This window comes from Phoca vitulina, unplaced genomic scaffold (assembly GCF_004348235.1).
Source record: "Phoca vitulina isolate PV1807 unplaced genomic scaffold, GSC_HSeal_1.0 scaffold16, whole genome shotgun sequence".
In the NCBI taxonomy this organism is placed as follows: domain Eukaryota; kingdom Metazoa; phylum Chordata; class Mammalia; order Carnivora; family Phocidae; genus Phoca; species Phoca vitulina.
In genome coordinates, this window is record NW_022589719.1 from 4,541,402 (window position 1) to 4,560,450 (window position 19,049).

Genomic DNA, 19,049 nt, shown 5'->3' on the forward strand with positions numbered 1-19,049 from the left:
TCCATGCTCGGCAGGAAGCCTGCTTCTCCCTCTCCCACTCCCCCTGCTTGTATTCCCTCTCTCACTGTGTCTCTCTCTGTCGAGTAAATAAATAAAATCTTAAAAAATTAAAAAAATTAAAAATAAAATAGCAAAGCATATTAATAATTAGGAAGCTATAAATATTTAAAATATATTAAAATATACATTAATACTGGAATTTAATAACAAGACTAATAGGCTAGACATAACTAAAGAGAGAAATATAGACTATCAAAAGAAATATCTAACATATGTCATGAGAAATAACTCGGAGTAAATTTCACAGACACAAAAATAAGAAAAATATTTGCAGTAAGAATGAACAATATGAAGTATAGAGTGAGAACAATGAACATGAATCTAATGAGAATTAGAAGTACAAATGAAAGAAAACATATGTTTGGGACATATGAGAAAACATAATGTCCAAAGATTTCCCAGAATTAATGAAATCTACCAATTCTTAACATTGAGGAAGCTCAATAAATTCCAAGCAGAATAAAAAAAGAGAAAAGACACTGACTTCACAACATAACGTATAGGACTGCAAAGATGAAGAGAAAGATGTATGAGTAGAGAATTACTATTAGCAGCCACGGTACTGGAAAGAGATATTCAAGATCAGCAATAGAAACCAATACAGAAACCAATAATAGAATACCAATATGCAGTAGAATCATAGAAAGAAGAAAGCCCTGAGGAAAAACAACTGTCATTCTGGAATTTTACGTCTACATTTTCTCTGAAGTATGAGAATTACATAAACATTTTCAACCAAAGAGAATCTGAGAATCCACTGTCAACAGGCTGTTCTTTACTAAAGATATTTCTAGGGTGCCTGGGTGGCTCAGTTGGTTAAGCGACTGCCTTCGGCTCAGGTCATGATCCTGGAGTCCCGGGATCGAGTCCCGCATCGGGCTCCCTGCTCGGCAGGGAGTCTGCTTCTCCCTCTGACCCTCCCCCCTCTCATGCTCTCTATCTCATTCTGTCTCTCAAATAAATAAATAAAATCTTTAAAAAAAAAAAAGATATTTCTAAAGGTAGTATTGAGAAGGAAGAGAATGACATGAGAAGAACAGTTTTAGGTGAAATCTTGAAAAGAATACTTTGGAAGCAGATTGGATCTGTGACATAATGTATTTAAAAAAAAAAAAGAGGACAGAATATTTATGATCTCCTTTGCTCTTCTAAAATTTTGTCACTCCCTTATCCAGAGATGGTACTTATTTCTCCTCCTTTTTAACTTGAGCAAGACTTGTGATTGCTTTGACAAGTAGAATGTCATGGAAGTTACATTTAATGTCTTCTGATACTAGGTTGTAAAAGTTGATATGGCTTCTATCTGGCTCTGGAGAGACCATATGGAAAGGTCACAAAAAGACAGACAGAAATGCTCAAGCAGTCCCAATTATTCCTGTCCTCAACTGTTTCCAGTTACAGGCGATTGATGTGTAACAGAGAGAGATTTCAGAAGATTCCAGTCCCAGCCACAGTCTGACTGAAACTTCCCAAGAGAATCTAAGTAAGAACTACCCAGCTAACCCAGCCAATCTTCCAAATCATGACAGATAATGATCAAATATGTGGTTATTTTGATTCGCTAAGATTTGTGCTGGCATGCCACACAGTAATAATAATTGGAAGTTCTTTGCTACCTGACAGGGGAGTAATGCTAAAACATGTGAAAGTGGCTTTCAAGCCAGGTAGCAGGAAAAAAATAGAATCGCCTTAAAGGAACTTAGCAAAAGCCTGATGAGTCTCGAGGAGGCTGTCAGTAAGAACCTAAGAGTGAGGACAGTGATCTTAGGACCCGTAGGAAATGGGCACTTGTCCTATGGTGACAGGAAGTTTAACAATACTATTACCTGCAGTGACATGGCAAACAGAAAAAGTACCTATTAAACTAGGCAGACAGTTGAAGGTGCGGATTGTTTTCTTATGACTGGCTAATAAAATATTAAGAGAAGAGAGATAACCAAGTGAGATAACTGGTAGATAGAAATGCACCAGGATCTGCATGGACCTAAAATAAAACCGATTCTTATTCTGATTATCATATTCTCAATGTTAAAATGGCTTCTGGGAAGAAATAAAATCCAGGGTGCTGTCAAAGAAAATAGAATTCCATATTCCAGTTAGGGAATGAATAAGTCATGGGAATAAAAGGCACAGCATAAGGAATAGAGTCATTGATATTGCAATGGCGTTACATGGTGATAGATGGTAGCTACACTTATGGTGAGCATAGAATAATTTATAGAGCTGCTAAATCACTAAATTCTATACCTTAAACTAATGTAACACTGCGGGTTAACTATACTCAAGTTTAAAAAAATGTATGTGACAAGATGTGACTTACAACCTTTTGTTGACACCTCAGAAAGATTTAAGGAGGTGGCATAAACAGAATTCCATTTAAGGATCTTAACATGTCTTATAAATCTTTTCTGTTAAGCAACAGAATTTCTAAAAGCCTTAAGAACATTGCCCCTTAGTGACCTTGTAGGAAATCCAAGACAGAAAAGCCATATTTTGAAGAGATTTTTGGGTGTGGGTTTAGTCAAACTGAGGGTTCTAGAGGGGAAGGGATGGGAGGATGGGTTAGCCTGGTGATGGGTATTAAAGAGGGCACGTACTGAATGGAGCCCTGGGTGTTATACACAAACAATGAATCATGGAACACTACATCAAAAACTAATGATGTAATGTATGGTGATTAACATAACATAATAAAATAAAAAAAATATAAAAAATTATGTTGGCAAAACACCACCAATTAGGTCTAAAATGGACAGAGACTGTACAAAATCAGAAAAAGGTCTTTGGATCCTAGAACTATTATTGACAAAACTGACTCAGCCTTAAATATTGTTATTTTTTTAGGGAAAAGAAAGGATGACTTAGAGGGAAGAACCAAGAATCCAGAGGTTGAAGTTAAAAGCCATTGCATATAGTTCCCAAATAGTAGGACTTAGTCTGAATAAATGAATCATTTTGGAATTACTATAGATCAATTTATTCTGGTACCCTGTACTTTTCACAATTTTGAGTGGAATGGCCTATAATTGCTATCATATAACTGTCCCACTATCGTATGTTGGTTGTTTGTGAGGGGGGTGTGTGTGTGCAGATAAATGATATCTTTAGTTTATATAGGTCTTTTTATCAATTAGCTGACTTAAAATTAACTGCATCAGAGAAGTTTCATCTACACATAAAACTTATCTATATTATGAAATCCTGGACCTCAAGCCTTGAGTTTGATATTGTAAAGAGATGAGATATCCTGGGGAAGGGTTGATTTCATTTTGCTGGTAAGAGGGATGTAAATTATTTTGACCAGAGGACAAACTGCGGTATATTACATTTTCCAAAAGTAGCCATGGTGATATATTTGGTTTCACATGGTCTCCTTTCTGCTCCCTATAAATAGGTAGGATCTACTTCTACTCTTGAAGCTGGATGGACCTTTGTGACTGCCTCAATGAATAAAATGTAGTAGAATTGACATTGCTTGATTTCCAAGACCTCATCATAAAACACAAAATGGTTTTGGCTTGACATTCTCTCTTTAGGGACAGATGTTTTTGGAGCCTGAGACATCATGAAGGAAATCTGGATCTCTTGATGTTGACATGCTAGAGAGGACATGTGGAGACATCACGTGGAGATTGAAATAGAGTTCCTTCAGCTCCAAGTTCTTTTACGTTTTCCCTTCCAAGGTACCAGATATGTAATTAAATGAACCTTCAAATGATTCCAGACCCAGCCTGCCTGGAATAGTATGTGGATCAGAGATCACAAAAACAAAACAAAACAAAAACAAATAAACCTATCTGGCTAAGTGATAATATTGTTTTTAAAGCCACTAAGTTTTGTAATGGCTGTTATTCAACAAGAGATAATTAGAACAGAGTTAAAGCATGAATCCCTCTCTGGTTTAAAAATGGAATGAAGGGACACCTGGGTGGCTTGGTTGTTAAGTGTCTGCCTTTGGCTCAGGTCATGATCCTGGGGTCCTGGGATCAAGTCCTGCATTGGGCTCCCTGCTCCGCAGGGAGCCTGCTTCTCCCTCTGCCTGTCGCTCCCTCTGCTTGTACTCTATCTCTATCTCTCTGTCTCAAATAAAAATAAAATCTTTAAAAAATAATAATAATAAAATAAAATAAAAATGGAATGAAAATACTAATTATTCACCTATTTTTTTTTTTTAATTTTATTTATTTATTTGACAGAGACAGCAAGAGCAGGAACACAAGCAGGGGGAGTGGGAGAGGGAGAAGCAGGCTTCCTGCTGAGCAGGGAGCCCGATGTGGGACTCGATCCCAGGACTCTGAGATCATGACCTGAGCCGAAGGCAGCCGCTCAACGACTGAGCCACCCAGGCGCCCTATTCACCTATTTTTGTTAAGTCAAATATGTAGGGTAAAATTCATATGTTAACATTTAAAAACATCAAAATAAAATTTATATGTGCAGTGCATATATTTATTCATGGTAAAAATCACAAAAGCAAGAAAATCATTAACACAAAATCAAAGATAGTGGTTACTTCTTACGGAGGTGGATACAGTCAGAGGGAGGCTTACAGAGGATATTTTAAGTATGATGGTTTTCAATTCATGAAGCTTGATGAAGGGCAAAGGTTTTTTAGACACTTTTAAAAAGTTTTATATACATTTTTCAGTAGGCACACCATTCTACAATTAAGATATAAAAACACTAAAAACAGAAATCTCCAGCAAAATAAAAATCTCAGTAAATAATAATAATAATAATAATAATAATAATAATAATAATAATTGTGATGTACCACCTGGCTCTCCACATCAGAGTTAGGTTGGATGTTGGCACAAGGGAGATGAATTCTCATATATCATGGCAGATAGTCAACAAAGAATATTTAAATATCCAAAATTAATCATTTCAGAAATAACATTGTTATCATAGATTTACTAGATGAAATAGTTAAGAACTGCAAAAAGGTGGCTGTTTTAGGAAACAGAAATGGAAAAAAAAAGGAAATAGTAATGGGATGGGGTAGTAAGGTGTGGGACAGGAATTTTCATAAGCTTTTCTTCATATTTGAATCTCTAACGTCCATTAAATTATGCTTTAAAATACTATAAAGAAAAGGGGCACCTGGGTGGCACAGTTGGTTAAGGGTCCAACTCTTGGTTTAGGCTCAGGTGTGATCTCAGGGCTGTGGGATCCAGCCCTGCATGGGGGGGGTAGGCAGTCCGTGCTCAGCAGGGAGTCTGCTTGAGTTTCTCTCTGCCCCCCCTGCACTCTCTCTCTCTAAAATAAATAAATCTTTAAAAAAAAGAATAAATATTAACTTTACCAGTGAGTGTAACCATTAGCACATGAGAAAAACAAGATTGTCACAAATGCTATTCTATGAAAGAGGAAGGATTATGTTTACGTAAATTCTGTAAACATATCATATAACAATTGGTCTCTAGCTGAAAGTTTTCTTTCAATTTCATTTAATTTTAGAAGTTGAAATTCCAAAAGGTTGAAATTCTAAAAGCTGTCAAAGATTTATTGTCTGATATCTTAGCTAGGCTGACCTGGTCTTATGACTTTTTCTGAATACCTTTTACTGTCAGATACATTATGCCTATATATACTAAATGACCGTCAAAAACAGTAACGTGATTCTAAATTACAGTGTGTTTTGAGGTTCAGAAACATCATTTTCTTGGGATAGCTATTGTGGGGGTTAATGACTTGCTTGTTTTTTCCCTTAACCTTTCCTTTTGATAAACCTATGTCTCATTTTGATACTTTGGGCTCATTTAAAAAGTGAGAGCAACTTTAATGCACAATAAAAATTCCTGGACCAGAGCATATCATGTATGAGAGATTTGCTTAAAATCTGTCTGGAAAATATTAAGAATTTTCCCCAGGGTGATTGAAATTTTTATGTGGTTTCTCTCCCTTATTCTATTCATTTTGTGTATTATATTAACCGATGTTCAGACATCAAACATCCTTGTATTCCTGAGATAAACCTCACTTGGTCATGGTGAGAGAGATGCAATATTGCTCATTTTCAGATGAAGACAGAAGGTCACTAGCCATGGACTGTGGGCATCTTTTAGAAAATGGTAAAGGCAAGTAAATAGATTCTTCCTTTGAGCTTACAAAACAGGAACTCAGCCCTGCTGGCAGATGGATTTGATCCAATGAGAATCATATCAGACTTCTGATTTACAGAACTGTAAGATAATAAATCTGTGTTATTTTAAGCCACTAAGTTTGTGGTAATTTGTTACAGAAACAATAAAAAACTAAGACAATACTCCTAGCTGAAATATTTCCCAGGCAATGACAATGATATAAAATTACAATACCCCTAGGTAAGGGGAAATAAAATGATAGAACATGTAATACCTGTGTGCAGCTTTTGTTCATGGCATTTCAGGCAACTTCTCACTGAGAAATTGATTATGGTCTTTAAGCATAATCACCTTGAAAAGTAGGACAGTGAACACATTGCTGTATATACCTTTTTATTTTCTATGTGTATTCACGCAACATTAAATCAGTATCTCAGTCCAAATTCAAGCTTATCCTCAGCAATGTATAGAGCACTACAATTTAGGCATTTTAAACATGAGTTAGTATGACCCTACTTAAGCATTTATCTTACTTTTTATTATCTTATTACAGTATTATTAAAAATTATTAGAAAAGTAGGTTGCCAAATTTAAGAGATATATATTGTAGGGTACATTTCTAGCTAAACTATTACAGATGGATTTTAGGGAGTACTGAATAAATCATAATTGCATGCTCATATTTAAAAATGTTACTGAGCCCTTACTATTTGTGAGACCTGGAGAGAACAAAGATGAATAAGATAAAGTCCTAGTCATTCAATAAATCACAGTCTCTTCTAGCAGGGGAGAGAAACACAGTCCAAATGCAATGTAATACGGTAGTGTTTATAAAGCATATATACCTACATAGGATGGGAATAATAAAGGAGTAATACGTACAGGCAGCAAGATGACAAATGATAGGAACTGAAGTAGATAAAGTAGTCAAATGATGAGACAAGGTTATGAATGGCCTCACAACCTGTACTACTAAGCTTGGATCTCATCCTGTAAGCCGTGTTTTCCAGATGTTAGTAATTTGTATACTCTTTTCAGGATGTGTATTATTTCCACACATCAACTAAGTAAAAAGCCCTTTTTCCATGTTCTCTCTGTGATCCTGTACATAAATGGATCCACTTCTGTCTCATTCTAAGAAATAAATCATAGGCTCATATATCACATACATTTCTAACACACACGTCACACACACATGCATATACATAAAGTGGAATTCATATTGAGTGACATTTTTTACATGCTTTTATGTGTACAAATCATAGTATAGGCATTATTATTACTCTGGTTTTGTCTTGCCATTTTTCCAGATTTTCACATTTTAAAAATATTATTGTATATAATATTCATAAAATCCCTAACAATCTTTTATGAAGCTGAAAAAAACATATATAGACTGAAGCCCCAGTTCTTGTTCTCCCCACTGATTACACTGCTTCCTAAACCATCTGGCAAAATAGTGAGGAGGCTGTAGAGGCTGAGGGTTGGGTAACTGAGATCCTGGGACTGACTTTTCTGCTTAAAGATGGCAGAAAAATGTTGTCCTGAAATTACTGCTGGATGGAGTGGTATAGACACAGAAAGCTAATAATCTATCCAGACGGACGAGGAAGTCAAACAAGAGCATGTGTGCAAGGCATTGGGTGGAACATCCACGGTTAGGAGAAACATTCGTCATAGGTGAATAAGGGTTTCATTGCACATAAATCCCCTCACTTCAGCCCCCGGAATGCTTGTAAAACTGTCTCAGTGGAACTGAATCCAAAAGGAACCTAGCCAGTATTTGGGATCACAGAAATAATCTACCATTGACCAGGACAATGGGCCAATTGACCTGGAAATGCTAGAGGGGATCATGAACAAAACCTAAGTCAGGGTGGGAAGGCTGGAAACCAGCGCTGAAAGAGGAACGATGTCTGTAAAGAAGTAAGGAGCTCTCAGGAGACTGAAAGCTGACCTCAGCACCAATCAAAGTGGCACATGCTCAGCTTCACCAATTAACAGAGAAAACGATATCCGGGCAAAGAGACATCAATAATAGAAAAATAGATTATAGCATGGGGTAAATATAGATCTCATGATAGAAAGCCCTGTAACTGGTTAAAAGCGTGTATGATCTGGATTCAAATTCCTATTTCTCCACAAACACGCTGTGGGATCATCCATCGTACATTGTTTAACCTCTCGAATCTCAAAATCTGGTGTATTAAGCTGTAAAACCATCATATTAATAACATAAATTGTAAATATAGCTGTGCAGATTAAATGGGTTAATATAATTAAAGCAATTAGCAGAATGTTTGAGACATGGCAAATACTGGATAAATGCTAGGGATGACAACTCATGATCATGATTAGAAATAATGGCCCCAAGGGCGCCTGGGTGGCTTAGTCAGTTAAGCGCATGACTCTTGATTTCGGCTCAGGTCATGATCTCAAAGTGGTGAGATCAAGTCCCAGGTTGGCTCCGTGTTCAGCACGGAGTCTGCTGGAGATTCTCTCCCTCTTCTCCCTGCCCCTCCTCCTGTTGTGCACACCTGCTCTCTCTCTCTCAAAATAAATTAAAAAAAAAAAAAAAATCTTAAAAAAAAAAGAAACAATGGTCATAATGGCAGGGAAAGGAGTTAACTGATGTGGTGGGGAAAGCGGGAAATCTCAGAATAATAATCATATCTAATTCAGAATGAGTGTCTTCTAGATCTCAGGTATCATTCTAAGTTCTTTGTGTTTATTAATTCATTTAATTCATATAGTGCCTCTGTAGTAATTGCTACTGTCTTTTCTATTTTACCAGTGATGGACATAAGGTACAGGACAGTTGGAGTAGCTGAAATTAGAGAGCGAGTAATAGAGCTGGATTTCACATGCAAGTTTACAGTCCTCATACAGCTGTCCATGATGGTGAGCTGCCATGAGAAACTATGTTGAGTGGGACTTAAAAAATTCTAATAACTATTACTGAAGAAACTTGAGGGACAACTGGGTGGCTCAGTCAGTTAAGCATCTGCCTTTGGCTCAGGTCACTATCCCAGAGCCCTGGGACTGAGTCCTGCATCGGGCTCCTTGCTCAGTGGGGAGGCTGCTTCTCCCTCAGCCTGCCGCTCCCCCTCCTTGTGCTCACTCTCTCTGACAAATAAATAAAAAATCTTAAAAAAAAATAAATGTGAATATGATGACACCTGAAGAAACAATGATCAGAAACAATTTCTAAAGAGAAGAGTCACTATAGAAATCTGAGCAAAGTTCTCAAAATCCAAACTTTGCCAAAAGAAAAAAAAATCCCACAGGTTTCAATAGATTGTCCATGATAAATTTCTCAACAGTACCCAAAGAATCCAGCCAATCACACTATACTGATTAAATAATTTATTATGCTGAAATACAGAAAACGACTTTATAGTAAAATTAAAATTAAATGGAAATTGTTTAAAAAATACTGTATAAAGGAAGCAAAATGAAGAAAGCTTAACTTTATCAAAAATTTTTGTATAAAGGACGTGAAATGAAGAAAGCTTAACTTTATCAAAAATTCCATATATGTGTGTGTGCATTTTCATACATCATTCTCAGAAAACACAGCAGAAATATCAAAATTACAGCAAAAAGTTAATTTTAGCATCAGACTCTTAACAAAGGAAAATAAATGAATTGGGTCCCCAGAGAACTTTCCTCTCACTTTCTGTGAAGTGAATTTCAAGCTTGAAAAAACTTGTAAAAAATATGGGAGAAGGTCTTAAACATATATACTAAGAAATCTTAAATCATCATATTTCTCCACATATCATTGTTCTGACAGTAATATTGTTTTAGAAATCCTAGATTTACATTAGTTTTTAGAAATAAAACTCTATTTAAATAAAATTATATCAGACTCCCCAGTTAGCTTTAAATAGAGCTTTCTGTTAAAGTAGTAGTGTGGATCCCAGATCTTGCCCTTTTGCACTTTCTTCTCACCCAGTAGGTCACAGAAAGAACGTAAATGCATTTTTTGAAACAATCCAGCTCCAATTAAAATAAATACAATGAATTTACATGTTCTAACATGGAAAATTGTCTTCAGCATATCAAATGAAAATACATTTTGAAGAGCAATACATATAATATGAGCTTTTAAAAAATAAAAATGGCAAATGGAAGGGTGAATGTGTATGTGTGAGTGTGTCTAGAAAACTGTCTGACAGAACATTTATTACAATGTTAACAGTGGTTGCCTTAGGGAAGTAAGTTACAGAATTTAAACAGCACACTTTTGTATTGTTTCAACTGTTTACAGTGGGAAATGTATTACTTTATAATAAGTACATAGTTTTAAAAGAAAACACTGCTCCATGCTGTCACAGTGATGACTTAAAAATAGATATTTACTTATACTCTTGTTCAGTATAAGTCAAGTTCAAATAACCTAGCAGCAAGCTCTTGAGGTCTAAGTGAGGAATGTTATGTAAATCCCACGCATACTTTTTGCCTGCCAAAATACCCTGTCTTTTTGAACAGTAGTGCTCAAAATCTAGGTTCAGCTCCCTTTGACCCCAAAGATAAGAATTTTAGTCAAGATGGCAATTCTTGAGATCAATCATTGTCACTTTGCTCATGGAGAGAACAGTATCCTCAAGAATTACATGAATTAATAGAACATATTTAAGTAAGGGTAGGAACATTTTTTAAACTGTGTTTTAAATGATGATCTCACCTTATAATTACCAGCTTATTAGAACTCAGGGAAATAAGAAATACAGGATCTGGCAAAAAAAAAAAATTCCCTTTAACTCTGCATGTTCGTTCCTTAGCTTCAAGCCATAGAATATAATAGAGCAACTAAAAAAAGTGTTGAGTACAGTCACCTTATACTTACAAAATCATGATATTTTATATGTCACAGATAGAATGTTAAATTTTTCCTTGAAATAATATTTCTTAATTTATTTATTTTATTTATTTTTATTATGTTCCGTTAGCCACTGTATAGTGCATCATTAGTTTTTGATGTAGTGCTCAGTGATTACATATAACACCCAGTGCACATCACAGCATGTCCCCTCCTTAATACCCATCACACTGGTACCCCCTCCCCCCACCCCTCTCCCTTCTGAGACCCTCAGTTCGTTTCCTGGGGTCCATAGTCTCTCATGGTTCATCTCCCTCTCTGATTTCTCCCCCTTCAGATTTCCCTCCCTTCCCCTGTAGTCCTCCATGCTATTGCTTATGTCTCTTAATTTACTCATGAACTTATATCCCCTTTCAAATCAGCTATAAATGGTGTACCCTGGCAAAAGTAATATACAGGAAGATGGAGGTGTCACAGACGAATGTTAAGAAAGCTTCGATATAAATCTGTCAAAGTGAAACAAATGGACTGATACTCATTCACAAATTCAAGTATTCATTTCTAATTATTTACTGACTAGATGTGCTACACTATGCTAGTTATCGAGTTGACCAACAGAACATGTCCAAATCTAAAAATAACCTGCCCTTTACTTCTATCTTTGGAACCTAACCCAATGCCTGACATTTAGTATCTGGTACAACAGTTTGTTGTCGTTGTTGTTGTTGTTGTTATACCTAATTAAATTCAACTAAATTTATTTGAATTAAATACATACATCGTGGCTACTGGTCTCCAGTATCTCAAAAGAATCAAAAATATATTTAAAGCACAAATGAGATAGTCCTATATAAGCAAGCTTGGCCACCAGATCTCAGAAAATCTGACTTTGATAATGATGATGCCTTGCTCTCCTAACCCACATTACCAGCAGTAATTGGTCACACCTTTAATGAGGCTTCTGCTTCTTTGTTTCCCAGCCTCTAAAATTAGGTAATTATTTGAAACCCAGTAACTGAACTCATAGACTTCCTGCGTATCCAAAACTAATTCAAATTCTGGTTGCATGGCTGTACCCACAATAATTCCACTTGAAAAACTGACATCATGATAGATTTGGGATTTGGAGGATGAAGGGAGAAGTTGGTAACTTTTCCGTCAACACAAGAAGAAGAAAGAATGAAGAAGGCAAATGAGGAGTTACATATTCCCCTACTTAGCCTAAAGGACTCGTTTCAAGACATATCGAAGAGGAAGGTCATGGCTGGTGGCTAACCAATATGAACTAATGGAAAGGTTTTTGAGACTCACTACAAGTTATGCTACCAATTCAGAATGGCTTTACCCTGCAGAGTAACATTTCTATATGACACTTATGGCAGAGGGTGCAGTCACTGTCATGGCTGATGGGTGGACCAAAGTGGGGAAATGTGAGCTGACTTATTTTTGGCTTGTGTGTTTCTGACTTCATAGATCTGCCTGGCATAACCAAGGAAGACTAAGGATTTTGGTCGGGTGGAAAAGCTGAGGCCCAGCCTGAGCAGCTGAGAGCCAAATGCTAATGTGCTCTAATCTTACCAATAGGTTGAAGATGCAGATCATGAACACTGATATTACCCACATACTCCTACTTCCCTGCAGACTATTTACTCCCTGGGTCCTAGCTCACCTATCACACAATATTTGGTTCCTGATCATGTCTTTTTAACATTTATTTTGGGCAAAAATATTCCTTAGGAGAAATAAAATTTAGAGACATTATTGGAAAAAAAGGTAAGTCAATTTTATCACTTAGTAGGTTTGAGTTATTTTTTTTAATAACCTGGGCTTTGCAATAAAAGGAAAATATAAAGTGTCCTTGGGGTCTAGAAAGACCCAAGTGTTTAGACCATTTCTAGTAAACATCATTCTTCAGAATTCTGAGGGTGTAATAGATTTCAGGTGAATAAGATCCAAATAATACAAGGGAAAGAATGATAATGAACTTATAAGTGGTCTTCCAGTCTGTTTATTTAGAGATCTTCTTTTTTTTTTTTTTAAGATTTTTAAAAAATTTATTTATTTGACACAGAGAGAGCGAGCACAAGCAGGGGGAGCGGCGGGCAAAAGCAGAAGGAGAAGCAGACTCCCCACTAAGCAGGGAGCCTGATGCGGGACTCGATCCCAGGACCCTGGGATCATGACCCAAGCCGAAGGCAGACGCTTAACGACTGAGCCACCCAGACGCCCCAGAATTCTCTTTCTTCTTATGGAAAAACTATGATTAGTCAATGAAAACTATATGGGATAAAATATGTACATAAAGAAATAGTAATAAATCTTATCCTGAGAATAAAAACAGAGATTACCTCGTCAATTTTGTAAATTTGCTACATTTGGAACACTCAAATCTGCTATTATGCAACCTCTCTGGATGATTCATTCATGTATTTAAAAAGAAAAAAACCACATTTGGGTAGCTATATTTTAGTCATGCACCATGGTAGTTAAAGCAAAACAGACATTCTCTACACAAGGACGTTATAATCCAAAAAGAGAACTAAACTTTAAAATAATAGCCACACTTAAATTGTGAAATTAGAATTGTGTTTGAAAAAGGTAGGATGCATAGTTCATATTGTAGTAGGGAAATTTGATTCCTTCAGATAGAGGAGGGGTAATGGAAGGAATGGAATATTTGAGCTGAAAAATGAAGGCATTGATTATTAATATTTGAAGAGGAGAAAAAATCATGCAGGCAGACGATCTGAATCTACAAATCCCTTGTAGGTATAATGAGCAAAAAAACACCTGTGGATGCAATCAAGCAGTTGACAAAAAAGAAGACTAGAGAGGGTCAATTGAGACATCGATTCTAGAAATCATTCTCCTGCCACTGATTGTGACTTCGGTAGCTGGTGCTGTAAAGAAGCTATTGCATAGAATATCAATTTAGCTTTTTGAGCTTCCTGGACACATATTGTGATCTTGACAGCCTTAGTAATCTTTTAGTCTAACTGTCTTAATTTTACTCACAGCAAAATCTGCTTTATATTACATACAGCAGAATAACCTAAGGACAGAATATGTGAATGGCTCCACCACATATGAACTTTATAAGAACCATATAAACAATGGAGCTTCACTAGATTGCAAGAATTTGAGGCCATCTTCCTATATATTTACTAAAACAATGATTAGCTTTCTTACTCAGCTCATAAACGTGCAAGCAGTATGAGAAAGATGACAATCAGCACAGGTGCATAGCCAGCACTGATTAGATGCCACGATGATCACCTCCACAGTAAAATAGTAAGCTTCCATTGGTGGTTATTATCAATGTCACCAAATATGTTGTCTTGGTGAACATCTTTATGATATTGAAGCCCATATGCTCACTAGGCCAAGCTTTGCTCAGAGTTTCATGTTCTATATTTCCAGATTTAACTTCAGTCTGAACATTATAGGGGCAAAGGTGACCTGGAATATTAGTCTCCTGGGAGGAGGGGCTTCCTCTGTTCATTCACTGAGGCATCCTTAGCTTCTAGGACAAGGCCTGCACACAGTGGTCCTTAAACGACATCTGTGGGAGTGACTAGCTTCCTTTGAATACTTTGGTTATGTAAGTGACATGGGAATCTGACATATGGGAGAAGTGACATCTTTAGTGTAAATCTGCCTTTTAAATATTTTTAGATAAAAATGAACATAAATAGATGGCTAGATATTGTGATCCTAAACTTGACTTTGAAGACTACAAGTTTAGTCTAAAAGGAAAACTAATTGAGGCTTCTTTCCTACCTACTTACTGATTTTACTTCTAATTCTGATTTTAGCAAGATTTTTCCCCCTGCATTGAAATCGGACTTGTCTATCCCTTCAGAAATTTTCATTATCCCTGTAGGGTTTAGTTGATGTGATTACCATATCAGAACTAACATAATACCCCAACATAAATCATATACATAGAGCAAACGAGGGGTTCTTTTCTTTTTTTTTTTAAGATTTAATTTATTTATTTGACAGAGACAAACACAGCGAGAGAGGGAACACAAGCAGGGGGAGTGGGAGAGGGAGAAGCAGGCTTCCCACAGAGCAGGGAGCCCGATGCGGGGCTCGATCCCAGGACCCTGGGATCATGACCTGAGCCGAAGGCAGATGCTTAACAACTGAGCCACCCAGGCGCCCCAGAGGGGTTCTTTTCTTATATAAATGTCCCATGGTTTTCCTGCTTTTGATAACCTTTCCCTTTTCTATAACCTCTCTATAACATAAGTTGATCTTGGGATTTTTTTTTTTACCTACATGTCAATGGCTGATTTAGTTTTGTGTGCATGTAAGCAGATCTAAAGCCTGAAGCTAAAGGCGTATACCTCTGAAAATGGATTTCAAGTTCCATCAGTCCAAGAAAGGTATTTATGGACTAGAAACTGTCATACAGTTATCTAGATCTTCATATCTCTACATAGAACTGGTCTTGAATTGGGAAAAAAAAAGAAACAAATAATAACATGCATCTTCTATAGTTACAACAATCCTTTGTAACACTGTATTAAAGGCACTAAACAGGGAATGGCAGAGATACATGGACCCTTATAATTCAAATGTGGAAACGAAGGGACAGAAAGAAGGAACTTAACATAAAGTTTCATATCTAATTAGTAACAACAATCAAAAAAGACTAGAACACTTGTCTCTAGTACAGAGTCCTTGGAATTTTTCAGTCTTCTTGTGATACCAAGTCTTAAAACTCATATTATCTTAAAATATGAAATATGAATTCAACAGCAAGAAATATGAATCTAAAAAAAATTCAACACTGGATGATCAGAGAGGCATGGAATAGATGTAGGCCCAAATAAAATAAAAATCAGTATTAATGTATATTTGTATTTTAAACCTTCTCTCTGTTAACAAATAATCATGTTTCATTGTAATTATTAATGTCATTGCAAGAAAGGTTTCACATATGATTTTTATAATCATATCTATAATTATATATGGTTCATAAAATTGTGACATCCATGAAATAGAATATCAATTGTAATATGCCTTTTATTTGTTACACAATTTTGGAGAATCGACTCAATTAGTTTTCATGATTAGCTCCAAAATTTGAATTCTGCAAGTTATAGCTCAATGTGTAATGGGTGACTTAATGGATATCTTAAAACAATAATTTAAACAAAATAAAACTCTGAAAATGAAGCCACTGACGTGCAACATATTAGAAAGTAAATAGGTGATTATTTTAGTGAGTATAAAACTAACAGAAAAAAGAGAAAGAAATTAGATCATGAAGCTAGGGAGGTTTATTTTCAGTATCTCTGTCCTGTCTATCCTAAATTTCATGGAGCATTTTATTATCCTTTCTAGTTCCCCACCTAGCCTGGGCTCTAATACTGTCCTTTAATTCATCCTATACCATATAGCAATAAACCAAATGTATTTAATATATTTTTCTTTATTGACTTACAAGAGTTTTAGCAACTTCCTGAATTACCCATATTGTGTGCTTGAATTTTTTAAGAAGACAATGTTTAATCAAAATAAATATATACTGGTAGAATTTCAATTCTGTGCCAGGTTTTCGGAAGGGGAAAAGGAACTAAGGTTTTTGAGCATCCATTATATATGAATGACAAGCTACAAGGTAATTCATGTCTAAAATTTTATTTAAATTTCATATCAATTCTGTTGAGGTAGGTGTTATTATAGGTGAGGGTATTGAGACTTTAATAACTTAGCTTACCTGCATAAGGTAATGATCATGGTCTATCTGACCTCAAAGGTCATGCTCTTTCTCATACTTGAAATACTTTATTTGTAGCTTATTTTTGAAGTGTGCATAACAAAAATGAGTGACTAATATTTCTGAAAATTATGTTCATTATAAACAGGTAATGTAGGCAGCCTAGCTCTTTAGATAATTATTTTTTTTCTTTATGATTAAGAATCATTTCTGCTCACTGTAAAAAATGGGAAGTAAGATTCAGTTGATGTAATTTGGTTCCTTCTCAATGCTTTCTATGTTAGAAGATGGTAACACCAGTCAGAAACCAAAAACCTAGAAGTCATTCTTGTTTTCTCCTCCTTCCTCATCACCATTATCCATTACAAGTTCTAGAGCATAGATCTTTAAAGTATGTCTGGAAATGGTCAATTAGTTCCCTTCTCTGCTCTCACACCCACCAGGACAACTGCAACCAATGGGTCTCTCTCATCTAATCATGCTCTCCTGTTCATTCTCCTCTCAGCAGCCAGACTCATATTTAATAAAACAAAAACCAAGTTGAATTACATCACTGCATTTTTGTTAACAGGAATATTAGGTACTTGGTAGGAAAATACTCCATTGATGTTTTTATTTGAATTTCATCTTTAAACATAGGGGTGAAATGGAAATTGTACCTTATTTTTTATGATTCTATGGTTATATACTATGTACGTTTATGCATTTTGATCTTTCTATATTTTTTATCATTTGCGTAAACTTCTTTTATATAAACCTATGTGTTTGCTACCAGTTCTGTTTGTCTTTTAACTCCATTTATGACTTTTTGACATGCAGAGTTTCTTAGCATTTATGTGGACAAAGGATTTCCTTGTGGGGGGTGTGTGTTTGTGTGTGTGTGTGTGTGAGTGATGGACTTAACACTTAAAAAATCCTTTCCCATTAACTCAGTTGCACAATTTATAATTTTTTTACATTCAATGGTTCTAATTTTGTTTTTAGATTTCAGTTGTCTTTATAAATGTTGCACTTAAAGTGTTAATGCAATTCATAGGTATTTTAATTACCTGCTGCAACATTTTAATAATTTTCACATCAAAATTTATTTCAGAGATAAACATATCCTAGTAAAATTTTCATGTTTATTTTACTAAGTATCTTAAAGGATGACAGTAAAATGATACTTTTAAGGCTTTGGCAGGTAAATGATCTTGAACTGCTTGCATTGTTAGTATTTTACTTAGGATTTGTGCTTCCAAATTCTTAATGGTAGGATTCTTACTTTGTGGTTTCTTTGTCAGATTTTATGCCAGTATTCATGCCTCTCAATAAATTTACATCAATTTTCATAATTGCCTAGGCTAAAACTTAACTGAAATTTTAGGAAACACAATTTTCTTTATCCCTTACATAGACAATTATACCTTACCATCATGGAATAGGAAGGTACAGCCTTTGAGAATTCAAAGAACAGAAATAAGGGAACTAGTGTTGTACTAATTCCATTTCTACGTCTTTAAATTTTGTTGTACTAATTCCATTTCTACGCTTTTAAATTTTGTTTACCATAGCAATTAGCAGTACAGGTATGGAGTTGACAAAAATGTGAACATTGTTTAAAAAGAACTATACTGGGGCGCCTGGGTGGCTCAGTCGTTAAGCGTCTGCCTTCGGCTCAGGTCATGATCCCGGGATCCTGGGATCGAGCCCCGCATCAGGCTCCCTGCTCAGTGGGAAGCCTGCTTCTCCCTCTCCCTCTCCCCCTGCTTGTGTTCCCTCTCTCGCTGTGTCTCTGTCTGTCAAATAAATAAAAATAAAATCTTTAAAAAAAAATAAATAAATAAAAAAAATAAAAAGAACTATACTAACATAGTATATGTTGCGGTAGAAAAGGACAGTCTTATATTCTTCAGTAAAATGTGAAGAAATAAAATGTAGATTTACTAAATGATGCTTTAACTTTCTTGCTATGTACAGAAAACTATTACAAAAATCCAACTTATTACTAAAATTCGTGTTGGAAAAATATTGTTCCTCTAGAAAAAAATCTGAATTTTCAAGCTCAGGGCTTTCTATTTTCTCATTGAAAGTTGTATTTAATAGCATATTTCATTTTTTTAAAGATTTTATTTATTTACTTGAGAGAGAGGGAGAGAGGGAGCTAGAGAGGAGGAGTGGGGGAGGGGAGGCAGAAGCAGACTCCCTGCTGAGCAGGGAGCCCAATGAGGGGCTGGATCCTGGGACTCCAGGATCATGACCTGAGCCAAAGGCCGACTCTTAACCGACTGAGCCACCCAGGCACCCCGATAGCATATTTTAAAAATAAAATAAGATATCTCAGGGATACAATTTTACCACTACAGCA